This window comes from Schistocerca cancellata, chromosome 6, assembly GCF_023864275.1.
Source record: "Schistocerca cancellata isolate TAMUIC-IGC-003103 chromosome 6, iqSchCanc2.1, whole genome shotgun sequence".
In the NCBI taxonomy this organism is placed as follows: Eukaryota; Metazoa; Arthropoda; class Insecta; order Orthoptera; family Acrididae; genus Schistocerca; species Schistocerca cancellata.
In genome coordinates, this window is record NC_064631.1 from 481,039,477 (window position 1) to 481,062,005 (window position 22,529).

Consider the following 22,529-nt stretch of genomic DNA (forward strand, 5'->3'; position numbering starts at 1 on the left):
GACACGTCACTGTAGGTCAATTGACCATCTTTTCCGTTGTTCTGTCGGCATGCATCACATATGTGATATAACCAGAGTTTGACTCGCATACAACTGCGTGTTCTGTGTGTGACTTAGAGCACTATCTACTTGCGATGGCTAACAGCAAACCTCTCGGTCATCAGAGGACTTCCATCCTGTTTCGACACATTCCTCTAGACGAACAAAGATTTATGTGTCGTACTTCACCTCCCTGCCGCATCTTGGGCATAAAATCGAGTCCTAAGTTTCATAACTGTGGTGATTCTAAGTTATTGTGAGGTACTAAAATCCCCGTGTATACACCGGCTTGACAGATGTCCTGTGTATGGAGTTAGTGGCGGCATGGCGTGTAATTTCACATGTCAAATACCGCAGCTATGCGTTTGTATCTTTCTTTGTAAGAGGCATTCTCCATTACTAATTGAGCCATTTCTCTGCCGCGTTGCGTATCCGGCACTGTCGATAGCGGCTTGTATTTCTGTTTCCGTCTGGTTCGGCCTGCGCAGGCGCTGAGGCGGTTGCTGCCCTCTGAAGCGTTTTTCGCGGGGGGCCGCGCGCGCTCGGCTCGGAGTTGGATTCGCACCGAGCTGGCGGTATTTTGCCTTCTGCCCCGGCATGGAGGTGTGATCCCGTTGATTTGGGCATTGGACAGTGTGCCGTGTTGATGATGTGGTGTAGTGGACAACTGATGGATTCCCGCACGAGATCGCTCGAGGTTCTCAGCCTCTGAAAAGGGTGCCACGATATCGCTTGAGTCTCCGCACTCAGGAGTTGTAAGGACTGCAGGGCAGTTTTGCCGGAGTCTGGGTGTCGAGTTTTCTGCTGGTGTGTAAGCGGTCATCGTCCCTGTTTTCCCGCCCGGGGGCGGCCGTATCTGTTGATGGGAATTATTTAGCAGCGTGTGTTTTGCGTGGACCCGGTGTGCTCACGCGCCCTGATTCTGAGTTGAAATTACTGTGCTCAGGCTGGCTCGGTTGCTGGAGTGTGTGTTGTTGGTTTTCTGGCTTGCTGGGGACTGCGCGCGCGCCTGTTCCGTTTGTGATGTGGCAGCAGTCTGATATTTTTATGTGTGCTTGTTAAGTTGCTAGCAATTGCTTTTAGCCTTGTACTTACTTATTTTATTTAAACTGCTGGACATTGTCATTTGTCTGTCCTTTTACCTTTATTTGTCGTGTCAATTAAGCCTAAGACGATGTCCAAGGTGCTAGCAATTCATTTTAGCCTCATGTGTGCTTAATCCTATTTAAACTCTTGAACACTGGCATTTGCTTGTTCTTTTACTCTTATCTTTGTTGTGCTAGTTAGCCCTAAGATGATTTCAGACCTTGGTATCTGTCAACCTTATTTTGGCTACTAGCACTCAGGTGCAAGATTGCCGGGCTTATCTCGGATTTGTCATTGAGAGCTTTTTATACTGTATTTTTAGTTGTAGCTTTGGCAAGTGCACTTGCATATGGTAGTTATTGTGTTTACCCCTCTTCTTCCTCCTTCGTGTAAACTGATTTGGCAAGATTGCAAGGTGGCCTGTGTTTTTACCTATGTAAGTTAGCCCGCTGCCGTAATCGTAACATGTTTTGACCGGCAAGCGGCCCATGTTGGCGAAAGTTTGTATGTGTTTGCGCTGTTAATGTTGGGCCTTGCCGTACATATATTTACTCATGTACGTGTTGTTCTGTTAAGGATTTTAGGGCATTTTTAGCGCAGATACCTGTTGAAAATTTTATCACTCTTTTAAAGAAGGTATAGAAAGGAGTAACTGCAACTGAAAATTTAATTGTAAATTATACATTTGTGCTTCACATTTAAAAATTTAACTGTATTAGGTGAAAGTATGTAGTTTAATGCACAACGATTATTTGTCAAAGTATCAAATTGTAAAGTTTGTTTGGCAGTGATTCAAATGACACAAATAACTATCTCTGTTCACATTTCACATTTTTATTACATCATATTGTAAGCAGTTTGTTTGTGTCACTGTAATTTGTAAACCATAATGTAATTCATTACAATCAATTAATTGTTTTGGGGAAATAAACCTTGTATTGTATGTCCCCTTTTCATTGACCGAATCCCATCCAAATCGTCCGCTCACTAATGATCGTTTCATATAGGACTGATGCAAGTATAATTTCTGAACCGTCGATCGTATGTGAATAGTGGGAACTATACACCTATGGAAAGCTATATTGTACATGTATCACAAGGTATCAATGTTTTAAGGAAGTCTTCTTTTCTCCTTGTCTCACAATTTGCTCAGGGTCGGCACTGTTACAATCAGATTTGGCATGGTTAATTCGGTAGGGTGGCCAGATGCCCCTCCTGCCGTCACCCCATGTGCCCTGGGACAGAATCAGTGTAGCCCAGCTGTCTGCGTCTAGGGTAAATCATAAAATAATGCGAACGTGTTTCAGATGTCTGTGTGTCGTGTAACTGAGGCGGGACGTGGGAATCAGACTGGTATTCACCTAGTGGGATGTGGAAAACCGCCTAAAAACCACATCCAGGCTGGCCGACACACCAGCGGGTGTTGTTAATCTGCTGGACGGATTCCATCTGGGGCCAGCGCGCCTACCCGAGTCCAGGAAGCAGCGCATTAACGCCCTTGGCTAACATGGGGTCCAATGTTTTAAGGAAGTATTTTTTCATTGTACAGTTTATCACCGTAGTTTATCATAGAGAAACCTGCAAGAAGAATGTATGTCATGCTCTGGAAATATATTTCTTACACTGGAATAGTAACATCATTGCATTCCATATGACTAATAGGTCAGAAACCGGAACGATCTGTTATAATGATTGACTGACATCACTTGTCTGAAGTAGAGAAAGCGTCTTGGTGGAGGAGACAACACCTTCCAGGAATGGCTGACACTGAAACAGTGATCGCGTGTATGGCAACAATGTGAGGAATCAATCAAACGGAACACAGCACGATCAGCTATGCTGTCAGTGAGAATGATGCGTTTAAATGTAGAGGTCATCAATCACCTTAAGATAGCACTTTGGAAACGCTCCACAATGCCTCAAAACTCTTCCAGGTTACTTATGTTGTGGCTGTCTCTTATTTAAATTGCCCAGTGTGTGGGTGTTTGTGGGGATCAGCAGAACCAACAAGATTTACACCGTGAGATGTCCAGCTTTCTGGGGGAACCAATGGATCAAAACGTGTTAATGTCAGTTCAGAATCTGATACACACGTTGAAGTCGTGGGAGAAATAAACATAATGTACTGCAATGTACAAAGCGTGCTGTAGCAGAAAAAGCAGTGTTTCAAACAACGAAACAGAGACCCTCTCCTGCGACTGATATCCCATGGGAGATGGTTCTCGTACAACACAGGCGATGAAACATTACACTGGTCTGTGCAAGCGACATTGATCACTGGCCACCTGCTCCTGAAATTTAATAGGATCATTCTGGCCACCTGCTCCTGAAATTTAATAGGATCATCTCATATGCTTGATGCCACCACATAGACGGTATACGTTTACGATGTATAGGAAGAGATGTGATAAAAATCTATCAGATGAAGTTGGCGGGGCTTTTATAGTTCGAAATTTTTCTCTGTTGGATGTACAGAATAATGATGATAGAATGTTTGGGGGATAGGCGTGGATGGATCCTAATGGATGCGGATCTGCTTCGGATAGCAGTACCTGTATAATGTTGAGTCTTCCTAATTTTACCGGTAAGAAACACCGCCATAACTGTTCGTACTGTCTATTATACTACGTCATGTTGCAGGAGCAGGTTTTGTTTGGTGTTGACATTACACATCGTTGACAGGTGGCGGAGCTACGACAACATGTTCCTATTTCCACCGAGTGTTAAAATCATGGTCCTATAGCATTAGCTCAGCTCACTCTGTTTCTACGTGGTTTGCAGAATATGGTAGATGTAGCTCTCTCCATCTTCTGGGTAAAATCGATCTCGCTTTCAACTGCTGTGTGTTTTACAGTACATTGACCCATATTAACGACGTCTTTTCTATCCCGACCACCCACTCGGTACGCTGACGTTTACTGAATAATGATTGACTTCCACCACCCGGTTGGGTTGGAGGGAGACTTGGCGGAACACCAGATATCTGCTACATGCCGCTGTGGAGCATAGGATTAAATGTAGAGGTCATCACCTCCATACAGTTGTTTGGTGGCGTTCCTCCATATGCTACGATACCCTCCACATGATTTTTATTTTTTCTCACCAATAAGGTGGCAGTAGCTCTTTTTATTTGTACCACTCCATGCGTGTTGTGGACAGCACGTTGCAGCGATGGTCAACAATGGAACAGTAATCATGTACATGACTGCAAAATGAAGTAATAATGCTTTTCAAAGTGGAACACGAGACATCCGCTACCCTGTCGATGAGGAATATGAGCTTAACTGTACAGGTCATCACCTTCGAATAAATGTTGGAAGCATTCCACAATATCGCGAACTCTTCCAGTTTCCATATGTTGCGGTGCGTTCCACATTTCTATCAATGTGAAACATCACCTATGTGTTTTATTTCTACCACCCTGTGTTGTAGTAGCTGTATAGTTTATGCCAAGCGATGATCAGCTTTCTGTGAGAATCAGAGCATTGAAATGTGTTAATGTCGGTTTAGCAGCAGCTGACAGGGATCTCTAAGTCATGGTAGAAAAAACAAAGTATATGGCGGTGTACAGTGATTAGGTGTATTACAACCGGAATAACAATGTAGTAAATTGCTTATGAAGGAACGATACAGGAACCCTCTAGTGAGACTGATAGCCTGTTGGATATGGTCACCCTACAGTACAGGTGATTAAACTTTACACCGTTCTGTGGAAGCGAGTTCGATCACCAACCACCTGGTCCAATGAACCAATACCTGTATGTTTAATAGGATAACCACATATCTTTGGGGGATAAACATGAATGCACCCTGAGAGACACAAATCTCCTTCGGACAGCAGTACCCATATGTAGCTTGGATATGTGTCGCAATGCGTCCTTCCTCTATGCCATGTATGAGGAGGAGTCTTCCTAATTTTCCCAACAAGAAACACCACCGTAAACTCTCATACTAACTCTTCTACTACCTCGTGTTGCAGGCAAAAGCTTCATTTGGCTCTGGCACTACACACTATACATGTTTGGTGGAGCTACGACAAAAATACGTGTTTGGTTGAACTACGACAACATGAACCCATTTCCACCGAGTGGTCAAAACACGCTCGTGTCGCATTAACTCGGCTCGTCCTGTTTGTCCGCAGGGTGCACAGGATTTTAGATATAGCACTCTCCAACTTCCGTTCAGGTCTGACTTAAATTGGGAGAATCACATGGACGAAGCTGCATGGAGAGTGGGACAGAGACTTAGGAGTAGTTACAAGATGCAGAAGGACTGTGAAAAAACAGCGCTGGAGGTCTTGGTGTATGGGATCCATAGCAGATTTTAAAAAAGATGACTCATTTTGAGACACGAGTGTGGTGCGAATATGATTCACCAGTGGCTGTAATCGTTAAAAGACATCTCAAAAGGATCCAACACAAATATGTGGCTAAATGGATAGATTTGATTCCAAACCGTGGACAGCATTTCTATCGGAATGTGTAACACTATCAGCAACTCATGTGTGGCTCTACATTTAACACCGCTTATTTATGCAGGGTGATGGTGACATAGGCATTATCATCGTGTTTTTAATAGCGCACGCCTTAGGCGAAATGTATATTGTCGTCTGTAGAATCTCTCTGTGGTCAGCTTCAGATGCCATTTGCCAATAGTGTTCCTCGAAAAGAACATCGTCTTACCTCCACGGATTCCCATTTGACCTACCTAGTGAGTGTATCTAACTATTGAAAAAAAATTACTGTCCATGCAAACTGACTCTCATCATGAATTTTATTACTTACCCTGTCAAACTGATATCAACTACATGCCGCCTGGCGGATGGAAGAGATGGCTTGGGTGCCACAGAATGTTTCTTGACAGGCGCTTGATTTTTCCGTTGCAGCGATATCTTTTAACGAAATTTCCTTCTCCCTCCTAGACAGGGCGAGACAGACTCTCACGATTTGTTTCGTAAATGCAAATGCCAGTATGATATAGCCTCGCACTGGTAAAAGGGGACCTGTCATAGTGTGCAAAACAGCTACGTTTTCTTGAATTGTAGCTTGTGGTCATCAAACGTAAAATGAATGTGTTTTTTTCCGTCATGTGTGCCAATGGCATGAAAGATTGTCTGAAATGGTTGTAATAAACACGTGCATGACAGTTTATTTACAGACGCTGAACGTGAGAGATGCTCTCAGGTCGTGTAAGTTATTTAATAACCTGACAGAATTACTTTAATATAGATTATTTTTTTCTTGGAGTTTAAATTCTCAGTTTCTCTTTACGCCGATGATAGTTTCGAGATAACGAGGGCATTCTGTAGTGATCGGTAATTTTTGCAGCAATATAGTCGATGTATCTTTTTTCCTGATTTTACACATGGCGGACATGTCTCTGTTGATCATCTGTAATTGGCGGCAGTACACTTCGCTGGATGTCAGAAAATAATGAGATGCGAATTCTAATCTGCAGTTGAACGTAATAACTAATGTGGAGGGCCTGGTGAGGCCTGCTTGCATAGAGGCTCATCAGAAAAACAGCAGCAGGTGGACAGATGCCACGAGGTGGTCAGCCAAGCAGCTGGCCGTTGGAGGAAATATGTGTTCTCCCTATAGGTGGATTGATGGACGGAGGCGGGGGGTGGGGGGGTGGGGGGGAGTGAGGGAGGTAGGGAGGGAGGGAGGAAGGGGAGAAGGCCTCGGATTTTGGCGGTTTGTGATTGTACATCGAGGAGAATGCACGTTCAACGACCACCTCATTTGCAGTCTTTTTGGACGACGATTTTCTCCAGTACATGTGCTGCATTATAACACGTTCATTACGAGTACTGATTTTTTTCACGACAATTTCGAAGTGTAATTAGAGCCGTGACGCATTTTTTTACATCAGTTGTGACAACGTGTATTGCCTTCTATTACCTGGGCTGCAGTTTGGTTTCTGAGCAGGTATTTGCAACGAACTCTGACGTCAAACAGCGATAGATGCTGTATGCTTACAGGTAATGCACTTTTAAACTCCTCTCTTTCTAACACCACCATCGCATCAACTGAACGTATTTACCACCAAATAGGATAAAGATTGTACCTTTCGCCACTGATATTCTCACGTCAGCTTGTATGTGAAGGGTAGAGTTTGTCTGTCACTAGTTTCGAGTGGTATTGCGAATTTTTTTCCCAGATGTATAACACCAGTTGCAAATTGTCAAAAATTTTTGAGTTGTATTGCGCTTCTAGTCATCTTTGTGTAGCGCTATGCGTATGGTGTGTAATCAGGCCCAATAATTGTGATTAATTATGTAATTAGTATCGATCTTTGCGTCAGTTTCCCGAGCAAAATAAATAAAGTACACTAACCTAACCTTCCTCTCCTGCATTTGGACAGTTTCCATGTGTTAGAGGGTGCACTTGGGCTTTCCATCCAGTGGAATCAGTGTTTGAGTCCCAGAAAGAGCACCGCCAATTTTAATTTCTCGTCCGTTGGTTAAATTGTGTCAGGGAGGTGTACGTGCCCTCTCCACCCACAAGGGCCAGATGTTGAGTCCCATAAAGCCAACCACCAATTTTGATTTCCCGATTGGAGTGGCATGTCAGCACAGCCCTTGGACACAGCAATTCCCGCCAAAATTCGAAATTCCCCCCAAAATAAAATTCCCCGCAAAATAAAAATTTTCGCCTATAGTATTGGTTGTGGGATGGGGAGGGCGGAGAGGGGCAGAGGGGGAGGAGGGGTCTGGTTCCAACTATGGCTCTGTAGCAGACCTTGCCTGCCTTCACTAGTCGAGTAGGTGGTGGCAGATAGCGTTCAGGACATGCAGGTAGAGGTCCACCATGGTGCCGACAGCTATAAAATCCTCCACACAAAGGCAAACAGGTCAGGGCAGACCCACTTGCCGGGAGTGGTTGGCCGACTGGTTGACCTGTTTATAGGCGTCATAAGTGGTACGCCAGTTTGATGAACTGAAGAGAAGGTGTGATCCTGGGCGGAATGAATTGTTATTTATTTATTTATTTACACGTCAAGTTCTATGGGACCAAATTGAGAAGCAAATCTCCAAGGTCATGGAACGTGTCACTACATGAAATTACAACATAAACGTAGGAATAGATAAAAATAAAATGTTTATGAACTCAAGAACGTCAAGCCACTAGTTTGAGTAAACGCAATCAACAAATTAACATAAGAATCAGCTTAATTTTTCAAGAAACTCCTCAACGGAATTACGAGAAAACTCTTCAGTTTCGTTTTGAAAGCGCATGGATTACTGCTAAGATTTTTGAATTCTTGTGGTAGCTTATTGAAAATGGATGCAACAGTAAACTGCACACCTTTCTCCACAAGAGTTAAGGAAGTCCAATCCAAATGCAGGATGGATTTCTGCTGAGTATTAACTGCTTATTCTTGGGAATAAGCGGATATTGTTAACAATAAACGACAATAAAGAGTATACATATTGAGAGTCCAATGTCAAAATACCCAGACTCGTAAACAGTGGTCGACAAGAGATTCGCAAACTTACACCACTTATTGCCTGAACCGCCCGTTTCTGAGCCAAAAATATCCTTTTAGAATGAGGAGAGTTATCTCAAAATATAATATGATGCGATATAAGCGAATGAAAAACCCACCAGGGTAGCCGAGAGTTCTAACGCGCTGCTTCCTGGACTCGGGTAGCCGCACCGGCCCCGGATGGAATCAGCCCGTTGAATTAACGACGACGGCCGGTGTGCCGGCCAGCCTCGATATGGTTTTTAGGCGGTTTTCCACATCCTACTGGGTGAATACCGGGCTGGTCCCTGAATATCGGGCTGGACCCCACGTCCCGCCTCAGTTACACGACTCGCAGACATTTGAAACACATTCACACTATTTAACGATTTACACTAGACACATTCAGCTGGGGTACACTAATTCCGTCCTGGGGGAGTACGGGGTGGCGGTAGGGAGGGCATCTGGCAACCCCTTAAAATTAACATGCAAAATCCGGTTCACCATGGACGACCCTGCGTAACCGCGGGACAAGGCGCAAGCGATAAATAGAATATAAACGAATGAAAATAAACAAAATACGTGGGCTAATCAGAAAGTAGGGAGTGTTTCTGTCTGACGCCGCTAGGCGCGTGCCGAACGCGTATATTTTGGTATGTGCGTCCTCGGCAGCTCAGTCGGCATCCATCCGTGACAGCGGGAACGTCTCTGCGTGTCTGGTTTTTTCGATACTCGAAGTTGACATGCGCGCTGCAATCGAAAACCCCGCCAGTTGTGAGGTGCAGTCTGTGATATGGTTTTTGTTGGCAAAAAACCTAAAACCTAGAGAAATTTATTGTGAACTATGCGAAGTGTACGGGAACAACGTAATGAGTGAATGTTCCGTCCGGAAATAGTGCATCCGGTTTAAAAATGGCCGAACCAACGTTCATAATGAAGAGAAGAGTCGACGCCCGAGCACTGTGACTGACGATCTTGTCGCTAAAGTTGATGAAAAGACTCGTGAAAACCGTTGCTTCACAATAACAGAGCTTTCACTTTCTTTACCACACGTTTCAAGGACTTTGTTGTTTGAAATTGTCACTCAAAAGCTAGGCTACCACAAATCTTGCGCGCGATGGGTGCCCAAAATGCTTACAGAGCACCATAAAGAACAACGAACGGGCGTGACGTTAACAATTCTAGAGGCCTACCACAAACATGGTGATTCAGTACCGGACCGAATCGTTACTGGTGACGAGACTTGGGTGAAACACGTCAATTACGAGACAAAAGTACAGCCCATGGAGTGGGGGCATACAAGGTACCCCCAAAAACCAATAAAATGTGTGCAAACCTTGTCAGCAAGGAAGTTGATGGCGACAGTGTTTTGGGATAGGCAAGGTGTGCTTCTTATTGATTTTCTCGAACGTGGAGCAACCATAAATTCTGCCCGGTACCGTCAAACTTTGCACAGGCTTAGAAGAGCAGTTCAAAACAAACACCGAGGAATGCTGACATCTAAAATTTTGTTTTTGCACGACAATGCCCGACCTCACACGGCAAACCGCACTAAAGAACTCCTTAATTCATTCAAATGCGAAATTTTCACTCATCCACCCTACAGCCCCGATCTTGCACCAAGAGACTTCCACTTGTTTCCCAAGATGAAGAACTGGCTTGCAATGCAGCGCTTTGATGACGACACGGAACTCCGGCGGGCGTGACTCACTGTTGGAATTCTCAGGCGGCAGAATATTACGACTAAGGTCTTTCAAAACTTGTCCACCGCTATGATAAAACGCCCTAGTTAAATTAAAAAAATACCCATACCGTTCTAAACCTTTTGTTTAACCCATCCAGTACCCCGCAGAGAAAGGAGAATATATCATTTTCAGTTGTTAAACGACTTCTAAAGCCGAACTGTGCATTTGATAGCAAATTATGTAATATAAAACTATCAATTATCCTTACATACACAGCCTTTTCAATAACTTTAGCAAACATTGATAAGAAAGAAATAGGTCTAAAATTGTTTTCATTATCCCTTTCTCCCTTTTCATAAAACGGCTTTACTATTGAGTACTTTAGTCGTTCAGGAAACTGACCATTCCCAAAGGAAAAATTACAGATATGGCTAAATACAGGGCTAACATGTGCAGCACAGTACTTTAACATTCTGATAGGTACTCCAACACACCCATGACAGTCCTCAGTGATTTAATTATTGACTCAATCTCCCACTTGTCGGTAAAACAGATTATTATTTCAGGCATCAATCTTGGAAACGCTTTTGACAAGAGTTATATGATTTCCTGTAGAAATTAAATATTTCTTTAATTGTCTTTCTACAAGCAGAGCTGTTCGCTCAAAGTTCAGTTTTTCAGAGTTTGTTGTTTCTACAGGCAGTTTCAGTGGAAGGTAAGGGCATGACAAGCCAGTAATGAGCGAGCTCTGTACTTTCTCATGGGAAGACACGTGACTGTGTTTGTTAAGGAATCTTTTCCTCTCTTTGTAGTTGCATGCATGTGAGGTGAACAGCTTCTGTTTGTTTAAAAAGTGGGAAGCAGGCTCGTTGTCTGATTTTATAAAAATCTCTTAGGCTGGGAGTCAGCATGCGAGCTTCTGAGATTTACAGCTGTAGCTTACAGCAGATTGGCCGAAGGAAAAACAGTCTTAGGGAATGGCGATTTGATACTGAATTTCTTGAGAAATTGTAAACTGTTTATAAGGAAGGTAGACGATTGGATACAATGGAAAAAATTTTACTGGGATGGGAGGCGGACAGTTTGTTAAAAATAATGTCTTTGAACAACTTTTAGTGAAGATGTCTGATTGCCAGAGAAAATTTTTCACAGACTTCTGGAGATGGAAAGAGAGCAGTGTGCTTCCGCTGGAGAAGAGAACAGTGCTGATAGGCAGTTGTGGAAAACCGACCACTCCACACTCCAGCGTGAGAACTCGCAGCGTTGGCAGACGGGAAATTAGAGTTATTAACCGTCGGTAGGCACGTTTTGTGGGCAGAATTAGGTTCCGTGATTTAACTCATCAAGGGCTTAACGAGGACCAGGTCAATTCTGTTGTATGCGTGTGCTTATCATACGCCCTTCTGAAAATATCAGCTTTCTGGCAAAAGCATTGCAATCACTGCGTATTCATTGCGGTTTACATCTATGTTCTGCAAACCACGTGCATGGCAGAGGGATGTCCCATAGTAACAGCTATTAGGTTTTCTTCCCGTTCCATTCACGTATTGCGCGCGAGAAGAATGATTGACCCTCCGTGCATGCAGTAATTATTCTAATCTTATCCTCACGATCCCTATGTGTGCAGTTTGGTCCCTTTAATCCTTAAATCAACCAACCCTGTGTGTGCGAAAAGTGGAGGGTTGTAGTATACTCCTAGAGTGATCATTTAAAGCTGGCTCTGGAAACTTTGTTAATAGACTTTCTCGTTACAACTTACGTCTGTTCCAGTTCAATTCCTTCAGTATCTCTGTGACAGTCTCCCACAAGTTAAACAAACCTGTGACTACTCGTGATTCCCTTCACTGTGTACGTTCAGTATGCGCTGTTAGTGCTATCTGGTACGGGTCCCACACTTTAGTAATACTCTAGAACCGTCGCACGAGTTATTTGTAAGAAATCTCCTTTGTAGACTCATTGCACTTCCACATTATTCTACTAATAAACCGAAGTCTACGACCTGCTTTACCCACGACTGAACCTATGTAATGATTCCATTTCATGTCCCTACAAAGTATTACACCCAGGTATGTATGTGAGTTGGCTGATTTCCACAGTGACTCGTGACGTTTTTCACATTTCTGAAAGTTTAGAGCAAGTTGCCAATCTCTGCACCACGTTGAAATCTTATCAAGATCTGACTTAATATTTCTGCAGCTTCTCTCAGAAAGTACTTCATTATAGATTAATGCGTTATCTGCAAAGAGCCTGATTTTGCTATTGATATTGTCTGCAAGGTCATTAGCATACAAGATGAACACCAAGGGTCCCTATATCTGACAATGACTCTCCATCGACATAACAAGCTGTGTCCTCCCGACCAAAAACTCATCACTCCAGTCACACATTTCGCTTGGCACCTCACATGATCGTACTTCTGAGATGCTGTACTGAGTGAAATGCTTTTCGGAAATAAAAAAATACTGCAACTATCTAGTTGCCTTGATCCAAAGCTTTCGGTCTGTCGTGTGAGAAAATTCAACTATCTCACGTGGACTTTGCCAAGTCAGTTACCTGTTTTGTACTGTTAAATGCTTTTAAATATTATTTTTCGCTTCCTCTGTGTCTTACCGATAACGATACTGTTTTGTACGCTTGTACGCACAGAGAATATTTTGATAAACTGTGGTCGATATGAACTGATGTTTCATTTCAGTGACTATACAATTCCTTATTTATGAGTTCCGTAATGCTTTTTGAAGTAGCGACGCGCTGGATTCTCTCACGAGGGCCACTCATTTAGTATCGTTATTCCGTTGCGCTACAGTTTCGTTACAGTACATGAACCATCTCGGTCAATGTAGCCGCCGCGCATCGTTGTGACAGCGGAATGGCATGTCGAGCTCTGTTGGTGCTTCACGTTCACGTGCTTTCCATTCAGGTGCATTAGGGAGAGACTGGGCCATTAACTCCAGGCTGGAGAAGGCCCGCTTCCCTGGCCTACACTAGAGCCACAGAAACGACTAAGAAGGCGCTGTCCGGAAATATGTCGCAGCCTGAGTGTTAAATCAGCAACTACCTGTTCTTGCACAACCGCTTGCTCGACGAAAGATCCGTACCCAAACACCGGAAAGTTGTACAGGTCACACCAATATTCTAGAAAGGTAGTAGGAGTAATCCAGTAAATCACAGGCCCATATCATTAACGCCGATATGCAGCATGATTTTGGAACATATACTTTGTTCGAACATTATGAATTACCTCGAAGAAAACGGTCTGTTGACACACAGGCAACACGGATTTAGAAAACAACGTTTTTGTGAAACACAGATAGCTTCACTCATAAAAGTGTTGGAGGCTATTGACAAGAGATTTCAAGGTTTTTATATTTCCAAGAAGCTTTTCACTCTGTACTACGCAATTAGCTTTTAGTGAACTTGCGTGCTTATGCAATGTTGTCTGAGTTATGTGACTGGATTCGTGATTTCCTGTCGGAGAGGCCACTTATTGATGGAAAGTAATCGAGCAAACAAACGTGATTTCTGGCGTTCCCCAATGTAGTGTTATAGGCCCTTTGTTGTTCCTTATCTATATAAACCATTTAGGAGACAATCTGAGCAGCCGTCTACGGTTGTTTGCTGATGGTGCTGCCGTTTATCGTACAGTAAACTCATCATAAGATCAAAACAAATTGCAAAATGATTTAGAAAAGATATCTAAATAGTGCGAAAAGTGGTAGTTGACCATAAATAATGAAAAGTGTGACGTCGTCTACGTGAGTGTTAAAAAATGGCCGTTTAACTTCGGTTACACGATACATCAGTTTAATCTAAAGGCCGTAAATTCAGCTAAATACCTAGGAATTACAATTACAAACACTTTAAACTGGAAAGAACACACAGAAAATATTATGGGGAAGGCAAACCAAAGACTGTGTATTATTGGTAGAACACTTACAAAATACGACAGACCTACTAAAGACACTGCCGACACTACACTTGCCCGTTCTCTTTTGGACTGCTGCGCGGTCTGGGGTCCTTGCCATATAGGATTATCAGAGTACACCGGGAAAATTCAGAGAAGAGCATCACGTTTTTATCATCGCGAAATAGAGGAGAGAATGTTTCTAACATGTTACAGGAATTGGAAGAGACAAAATTAAAACACAGGCGTTTCTCGCTCCGGCGGAATCTTCTCACCAACTTTCTCCTCCGAATGCGAAAGTATTTTGGTGACGCCGAGCTACGTAGGTAGAAACGATCATTATAGTAAAATAAGGGAAATCAGAGCTCACACCGAACGATACAGATTTTTTTTTCTCCGCGCGCTGTTCGAGAGTGGAATGCTAGAAAATTAATGTGAATGCGGTTCGATGAACCCTCTGCCAGGTAGTTAATAGTGATTTACAGAGCATCTATGCAGATGCAGATGTAGATCTCTCTCTAAACATGACTATCGTCAGCATGGAAGACGGAAGTGCACACAGCATATTAGTCTTGAAGGTGTAGAGGAAAGAGAATGTTGAGATAATAAATTGTGGGTCATGTTCATGGCAACCTTATTGCGTGGACCCAAGCCATGGTACGTAAAGCATGTCCCAAAATTTACAGAACATCCACCCTGAGCTACACCTTCTATAGACTGCAGGTTAAATGTCCGGTCCGTCGGTGCTGTAGGCGTCTCACATCAATTGCAAAGAGCAAAAATAGTGACTCGTCGGACCACTCTGTATGCCTCCTATCTCAAGCCCTAAATTTTCTGTGTCGTTTGTCCCACTGAAGACGAGCAGTTTTAAGTGCTGCTGTACTCAGTGGCCTTTCGAGAGGTACCCGACTCCAAATGTAGACTGCATCGCAACTGACTTCGCAATAACCGTCCGAAAACATGGGACTGCATTTACTGATGACACTGAAGTCATGTTTGAAACCGACTGTCATTGGCAACGCGAGATACTCCTTCCCGCTCCTGACAGTAAGGGTATCTTCAGGAGCATTTTCCATAACCCATGTTACATGGCTGCTAGTAGTCACCATTCCTTACAGAGAACGGTGGACGGTCCGCGCTGATACACTACCAAATCGAGGAACTTCTTTCACGATGTAGTTATGGGTATGTCCAGACACGACAGCTCCTCCCTTCCATTCTGTCACCATGTCGATCCATCTGACGGCAGCGACTCCACGAAACCTGCGGATGCATACACACCACTGCCTCACGTCACATGACCGCGTGTAAACTGTTCTGCGCTGTCCACAGCATTCCTAAGTGAGCGACTCCCAAATATTTGGTCCAATGAGATAAATTTCATCACTTCTAGTTGCAACTGAATTGCTTATTTCTAAAAGGCGACATCTCAAATTTGATAAATTTTTCTGGAGGGAGGTAAAATATTCCACAATCTTGCCTGTTTAATGGCAAATTTCTTTCTGCTGTGTGAAATAAGTTGCTTGCTGGAATGTGTAAGGCTAATATTACCAACCTCGAAAAATATTTTTAGCTCCTCTGGTGATTCTTATCATTTTCGTTGTCACCTTCTAGTAATAAATGAGGAAAGAAATATATATTAATGTACTTATTTAAATTACATGAAAAATAAAAATTAATATATAATGAAATAGCATTTTGAGTGCAATAAATGTAAGTTAAAGTATATACGTCGGTCTGGAACACACTATTAAATAGAAAAATTACTATATGTAATCATAATATGATTTAAATGACAGCCAAATAACTTACTATTTCTCAATTATTTTTAACCTAAGCCAATGATTAAGTTTAATGTAATCTTTATAACTCTAGAGGTTGAAGCTCTTCTGTCCGTGTTTGATTATAAATAGATTCGTGATTCTTCAAGTTTTCCCGGCGTATTGAATGTTCGATGAGATTTCAGGATTGCAGCCGGATCATGTTAACTTCTTGCCACGATATTTCGGCTGGCAATCGTCCAGCCATCTTCAGGTAAGTGTCCGTCACTGGAGACTGCAGGTCCCCGGAGTCAACTTCAAATCAAAAAATTGGCGCGAAAACGCATGCGCATTGGCCTCCGTCACAGGAGTGTCCTCTATCGAAATCCGCGTCCTCTGGAGCTACTGTTCTATCTGTGGCGCACAGGCGCATGCGTAAAGGTGAAAACTACATGTCCGCCCTCTGTCGGAATGCACGCCCGCGTCGCTAAAAACAGACGTCAAATGTCGCCAGGCGTGTCATTATGAATAAACTGTCTTCTCTCAGAGATTAGAGAGATCACCGGGTTCCAAGCCTTGTCCAGTTGAAAATCGCCATGACGATTTATAAGATTATGCGCTAGGCATCATCTCCACAGATTCTTTACTTACTGAATCCCAGAAAGTTTTCGCTGGGGCCAAGATTTTCGTGGCAGAGAAATCCATAGCGTGTCCTGTGTCCTGGGCAGCGAAAGGCGAGTGTGGCGTTCGTGTTCAACGCAGCTTTCACGTACTGTGCGTGTCATCTGACTGATGTAAGCTTTGCCACACTGGCAAGGAATTTTATAGATCCCGGCCTTCCGCAGACCCAGATCGTCCTTTACTGAACCGAGAAGGGCACTAATCTTGGCGGGTGGCCGGAACATTATTTTAACTTGATGTTTCCTTAGAATCCTACCTATTTTAGGTGAAAGGTTGCCGACGCATGGAAGGAACGCCCTGCACTTGAATAACTCCTTATCTTCTTGATTTTGTAGGTGGTCACGTTTATTCCTTCTTAGCGCTGTTCTAATCTGATGTGGAGAGTAACCATTACCTCTGAACACTGACTCGAAATTTTCCAGCTCCTTTGTAAGGCTGTCTCCATCAGAAACAACATTAGCCAGGTGCACCAACGTTCTAAGGACGCCCCTAGTTTGTGCAGGAGGATGACAACTCGACGCTTGCAGGTAAAGGTCCATATGTGTTGGCTTACGGTAGACAGAATGCACTAATGAACCACCAGTCTCTTAGTAACCAAGACGTCCAAAAACGGCAAGCAACCATCCTTCTCTATTTCCATCGTAAACTGGATGTTCTTGTGGATTGCATTCAGATGTTGCAAGAACCGTGACAGTTCTTCTTCACCAAGGGGCCACACTACAAAGGTGTCATCTACATATCGCCAGAAGACTTTCGGTGACGGAGGCCAATGCGCATGCGTTTCCGCGCCACATTTTTGCTATATAGTTGACTCCGGGAACTTCCAGTCTCCAGTGACGGACACTCTCCTGAAGATGGCTGGACGATTGCCAGCCGAAATATCGTGCAAGAAGTCAACATGATCCGGCTGCAATCCCGAAATCCCATCAAACACAAATGATTTGTTTTTGTTGACGTCCGCATTGAGCAAAGACAACTTTTATTTTTATTTCCCTGATACGTTTCGCTAAAGTTTTTAAAACAGTATTTGCATATTTGAGAAACAGAAAAGCTTTGTACATGTACCCTTTCACGAAATGCTGTGGATTTCCTTGATTTTACGTTATTTAATGCAATTGTTTTGCTTCCTAGCATGTCATTTTCAACCATGTAGACCACACACAGAACACAGAAGAGCATTAAAACACAACGAGTGTCATTCCACACTGGCTGAACACCTTATGAACATGAAACGCAGCGGAAGAAACGTCAACACTGACTCAAATATTCTCAAATGCAACTACAGTTACAAACTAATAATTGAAGAAAACTATCAATATAAAAGGCCATAACTGAAGGGAAACAAATAATAATGAACCCACGGTTCTCTGCCCTCAAAGAACAATCAGATAACACGAACCCATAAACATCCCAAACCCGCTTCTCTAAACACACACACACACAGACAACAAGTAAATAAATAATTTTATAGAATAAATTAATAAACAAAGAATAAAAATAATAATCAAATCAATAAAACTCACACCCATTCAGCTACAGGCACTCACACACAAAATAACAGATACACCTCACAAAGATTTAAAAGTCCCGTCCCAGAAACATTCAACTATTCAGTTGTCCGCCATCTTGTTTCTGTTTCAGAGGAAGTTACTCAGTTGAGTGCTTCGCAATGAAGGTAACGGGGAAATCAGAAAAAGTAAGTGCCCCATATTACAAACACTCACGGAGACACACCAACAATCTTCCACATAGTATTAGTTAATGGTAGGCATAAGTATAACAAGCCCAGTCGTAAATTTTCGAAGTAAATAATTATTTTACATTAAGTTCTGTCTTGTTTCAAACGACAAACTGTGAAACAAAACAACTGCATCAAATTACGTAAAACAATTTGAAACAGTCAATTTATATGCGTAAAGTACAATAGTAAAAACCATTTTTCTTGTTTAATGGAAGGATAATAATAAAAAAAAACACTGGTGATGCTGAAGCTTCACGGAACGTGACTGGGAAATAAAAAACAAAAGAAAAGTGTGTTTTGCGCAATGCGGACTCTCTCCAAAAAACCTATTCATAAAACTGCCCTAAGTCTATACAAAAATGAATACAAAACATGTTACAAATAACAACTATCTACTTGTTTACAAAACTGTCCTCAGTCTATACGAAAATGAATAAAAATACATGTTAGACACTTTTCAATTGAAACTTCCTGGCAGATTAAAACTGTGTGCCGAACCGAGACTCGAACTCGGGACCATTTCCTTTTGCGGGCAAGTGCTCTAACAACTGAGCTACCCAAGCACGACTCACGCCCCGTGTTCGAGTCTCGGTCGGGCACACAGTTTTAATCTGCCAGGAAGTTACATATCAGCGCACACTCCGCTGCAGAGTGAAAAATCTCATTCTGGATTTTTCAGTTGTCTACATTCACTTGCATTATAGGCTAAGTTTTCATCTTATTACAAATACATGATTCTTTCGATCTGTAATATACTTCAGTAACTTGTCAGTTATTGTTTCTTCGTGTTATTTATGGGAACCTCCCTATCACATGCTTCTGTTTGAGGAAACCCAATGTTATCGCTGGGAAAATATGTGCCACCTTTCACTTACGTAACGAGTACGCCGATAAACGACTAAGCAACTACTTGCTTTTCCGTTTTTCAACCGTACTCATAGGACAGAAGCTAATAGGGAGCAAGTCCTGTCTTCTAGTGCCTCTTCCCTTGTTTCAGTTACGATGATGACCTTTTCTTATAAAACAATCCACCAAACTTTAAAATTTATCTTGATTTCGTGCATAACACTTACAGCGAACAAAGGGGGTGGATTCGGTGTTAAGCGACGTATAGTAATCTGGACGAAGTACTCGGTCCGACCTTCGTAACTTCTTTTTCCCGACACCTGACTCATGGTGAGATAGTTCGTGGTTAGATGGTAGATAATAGTGTCCTCCAGTGGAGGAACAGTGATAGATTTTATCACATCTTTATAACCGTGTGATTGTGATTTTGTCCACCACATGCATTGCCGAACCTCAATAGAACCTTCCTTACCTTGTCCCTCATTACAAGAATAAGATGTAGCCCCATAGAGTATTTTCGTGTTGCGTCTTTCAAAAAACCCATAACATGCTAAACAGTAATCAAGGTTTTTTGTTTTCATTGGTCATTATTTGAAACTTAAGACTATGAACTGCTCATCTTTATATTATAAGTCTAATTACTGAAGTTTTCAACAAAAACCACGGCCTGGTTCTCCATGATTCCAGGCCAACCACAAGTTTATTTCTAAAACGTGACAAGTCCTACAGTTGTCCCCCGTGATAAACAACTGTAAATCGTCTCTCTACAAGGCATTGCTTCCCATTTTAATGCCGATCAATGTATCTATGTCCCAAGAAACCGAAACTTGCAAAATCTACATTTTCAATTTTTCGGATCTACGCCCTTTTAGTAATAAGCGATTCAATTCTTGCTGCACTTTCCCTCCCTTATTTTAAACAGTAACTTATTTATGCTTCTTAGACAAAGGATTTATCGCTACTTGAATTTTTTTCTCCATCATAATAGATCTTCCATGTGCAACCCGGCTCAAATTCGAGTATCACTTGATTCTTTCTCCTATGCTCGTTAGCTTGCATAAACAAATTGTGGGCTCTTTGTGGGCTCCTTTGCTGTTTTTATTTATTCTTACAATCCCTCATCACGACATTTTGAATAGCATTCAAACGAATGGTTGCAGGTTTCATTGAATATACTTTTGCTATGAACTGCTAAAAGATACTCGGACCTAGCGTATAATTTCAGTATATTCATTAACTCGGTTATCTGTCATCCGCATAGCTCTCGTTTGGTATATTCTAAGCTATTTGCTACCTGAGTTATGCAAAACAATACACAGGACAACAAACATCCCGGACTTGCTAAAAAAAGAAAAAAGAAAGAAACTACAGTGCGCGCTGTCTTGCTATTTTGTAATTGACTGCTAGTCTCGAACCTGCCTTTCTATTACTTGATGAACAAACTGCAATTTAACAAACAGAATTCCATGAACTCTTATCATTATTACATATGGTTTTAACGAGTTGTTTTCTGTTCACAAATATAGAAATCGCATTATTTCGTATGCAAACGCTGAGACAGGAACGTTCTTTGTTTAGCCATTGGCCTTGCTGTCATTCTTAACTAATGTACTCCATCAGATATTCCAGTCCCTGCTGCCTCCTCCGCCAGGACACTTGATTAATCGCCGTCGTTGTACGCCTTACAGAAACAATCTAAAGGTGAAGGTGTGGAACCCGCGCTGTTTTGTGTCAACAATTATTAACCTGTAGAGTGGCCCTTATTCTGTTAAGAAATTTACCTGTCTCGGCAACACCCAATCTGACTGATGTAAGTCGATTTTGTTTCCCAATTCTTTTAAAGAAGTTCAGATGATAAATGCTACGCGATAAACCACGAAGCAAAAGTCTGAGCATCTGGCATTTTAGAGCACAGGTACAGGCTGATTTATAGTGCAATTTCTGTGTCAAAGAGCAAGGTCAGGAGACCAAAAAGGAAGTGAAAGGTAGGAAAACAAAAATTGTAGGACACAGTAAGGGAAATGCCAGGTGAACGTCGCTCTTTATTTATTTGCTCGTAAGATTTACGGCTGCTGAAAACGTATCTAGTGGACACCACCTGAATAGCCCGCATGTCAGATGTAACTATTTCGTGCACGTGGCTGCTATGAGTGTCTTCTTGTAAACTAATGGTGAAAGGAAGAGAAAGAAGAGGAAAGGGGACGAACAACTGATGTTAACTGCGTAAGAGCTTTATGCGAAATCAGCAGCGACAAGTGAAATTGTGCGCTGGACTTGGATTCGAACCCGGGATCTCCTGCTTAATAGGCAGTTGCGTTAACCTTTGCATCGTTTTTTTAATTTTTTTATTACTGCGAGTTGGCACTGTCGCTGGATACTGACATCTCTCGGTAAGCGCACCACAATGTTATTACTTCCTTGAATATATGCGCTGATATGCTGCTGCTGTTTACAGTTGCTTATAGTTACCTAAGAGAGTGTAGAAGCTGTTACCGGTGAAATCTAAACAGGAGTGCAGTGATACAATGGTTTGTTAATTTCTTTTTCGTAAAAGCTCTAGTAAAAAAACAAACATGTGACTTTCAGTTCAATAATTCCCAAATATACTAAAATGTAAATATAATGCTATGCTTTTTCTAATGAGGCACTCGGCTGAAAGGAACAGATTGAAGCAAGTCATAGGTGTGTAGACGTTTTATTTGTAAAACATTATTGAGAAATTTGTAGGAAGGTTTTTTGCCAGTGAAATCAAGTATAGTTACTAGATAACTCGATACAACAGCTACATACACAAGTTGTTGTTGTGGTCTTCAGTCCTGAGACTGGTTTGATGCAGCTCTCCATGCTACTCTATCCTGTGCAAGCTTCTTCATCTCCCAGTACCTAGTGCAGCCTACATTCTCCTGAATATGCTTAGTGTATTCATCTCTTGGTCTCTCTCTACGATTTTTACCCTCCACGCTGCCCTCCAATACTAAATTGGTGATCCTTCCATGTCTCAGAACATGTCCTAACACCGATCCCTTCTTCTAGTCAAGTTGTGCCACAAGCTCCTCTTCTCCTCAATTCTATTCAATACCTCCTCATTAGTTATGTAATCTACTCATCTAATCTTCAGCATTTTTCTGTAGCACCACATTTCGAAAGCTTCTATTCTCTTCTTGTCTAAACTATTTATCGTCCACATTTCACTTCCATACACGGCTACACTCCATACAAATACTTTCAGAAACGACTTCCTGACATTTAAATCTATACTCGATGTTAACAAGTTTTTCTTCTTCAGAAACGCTTTCCTTGCAATTGCCAGTCTACAT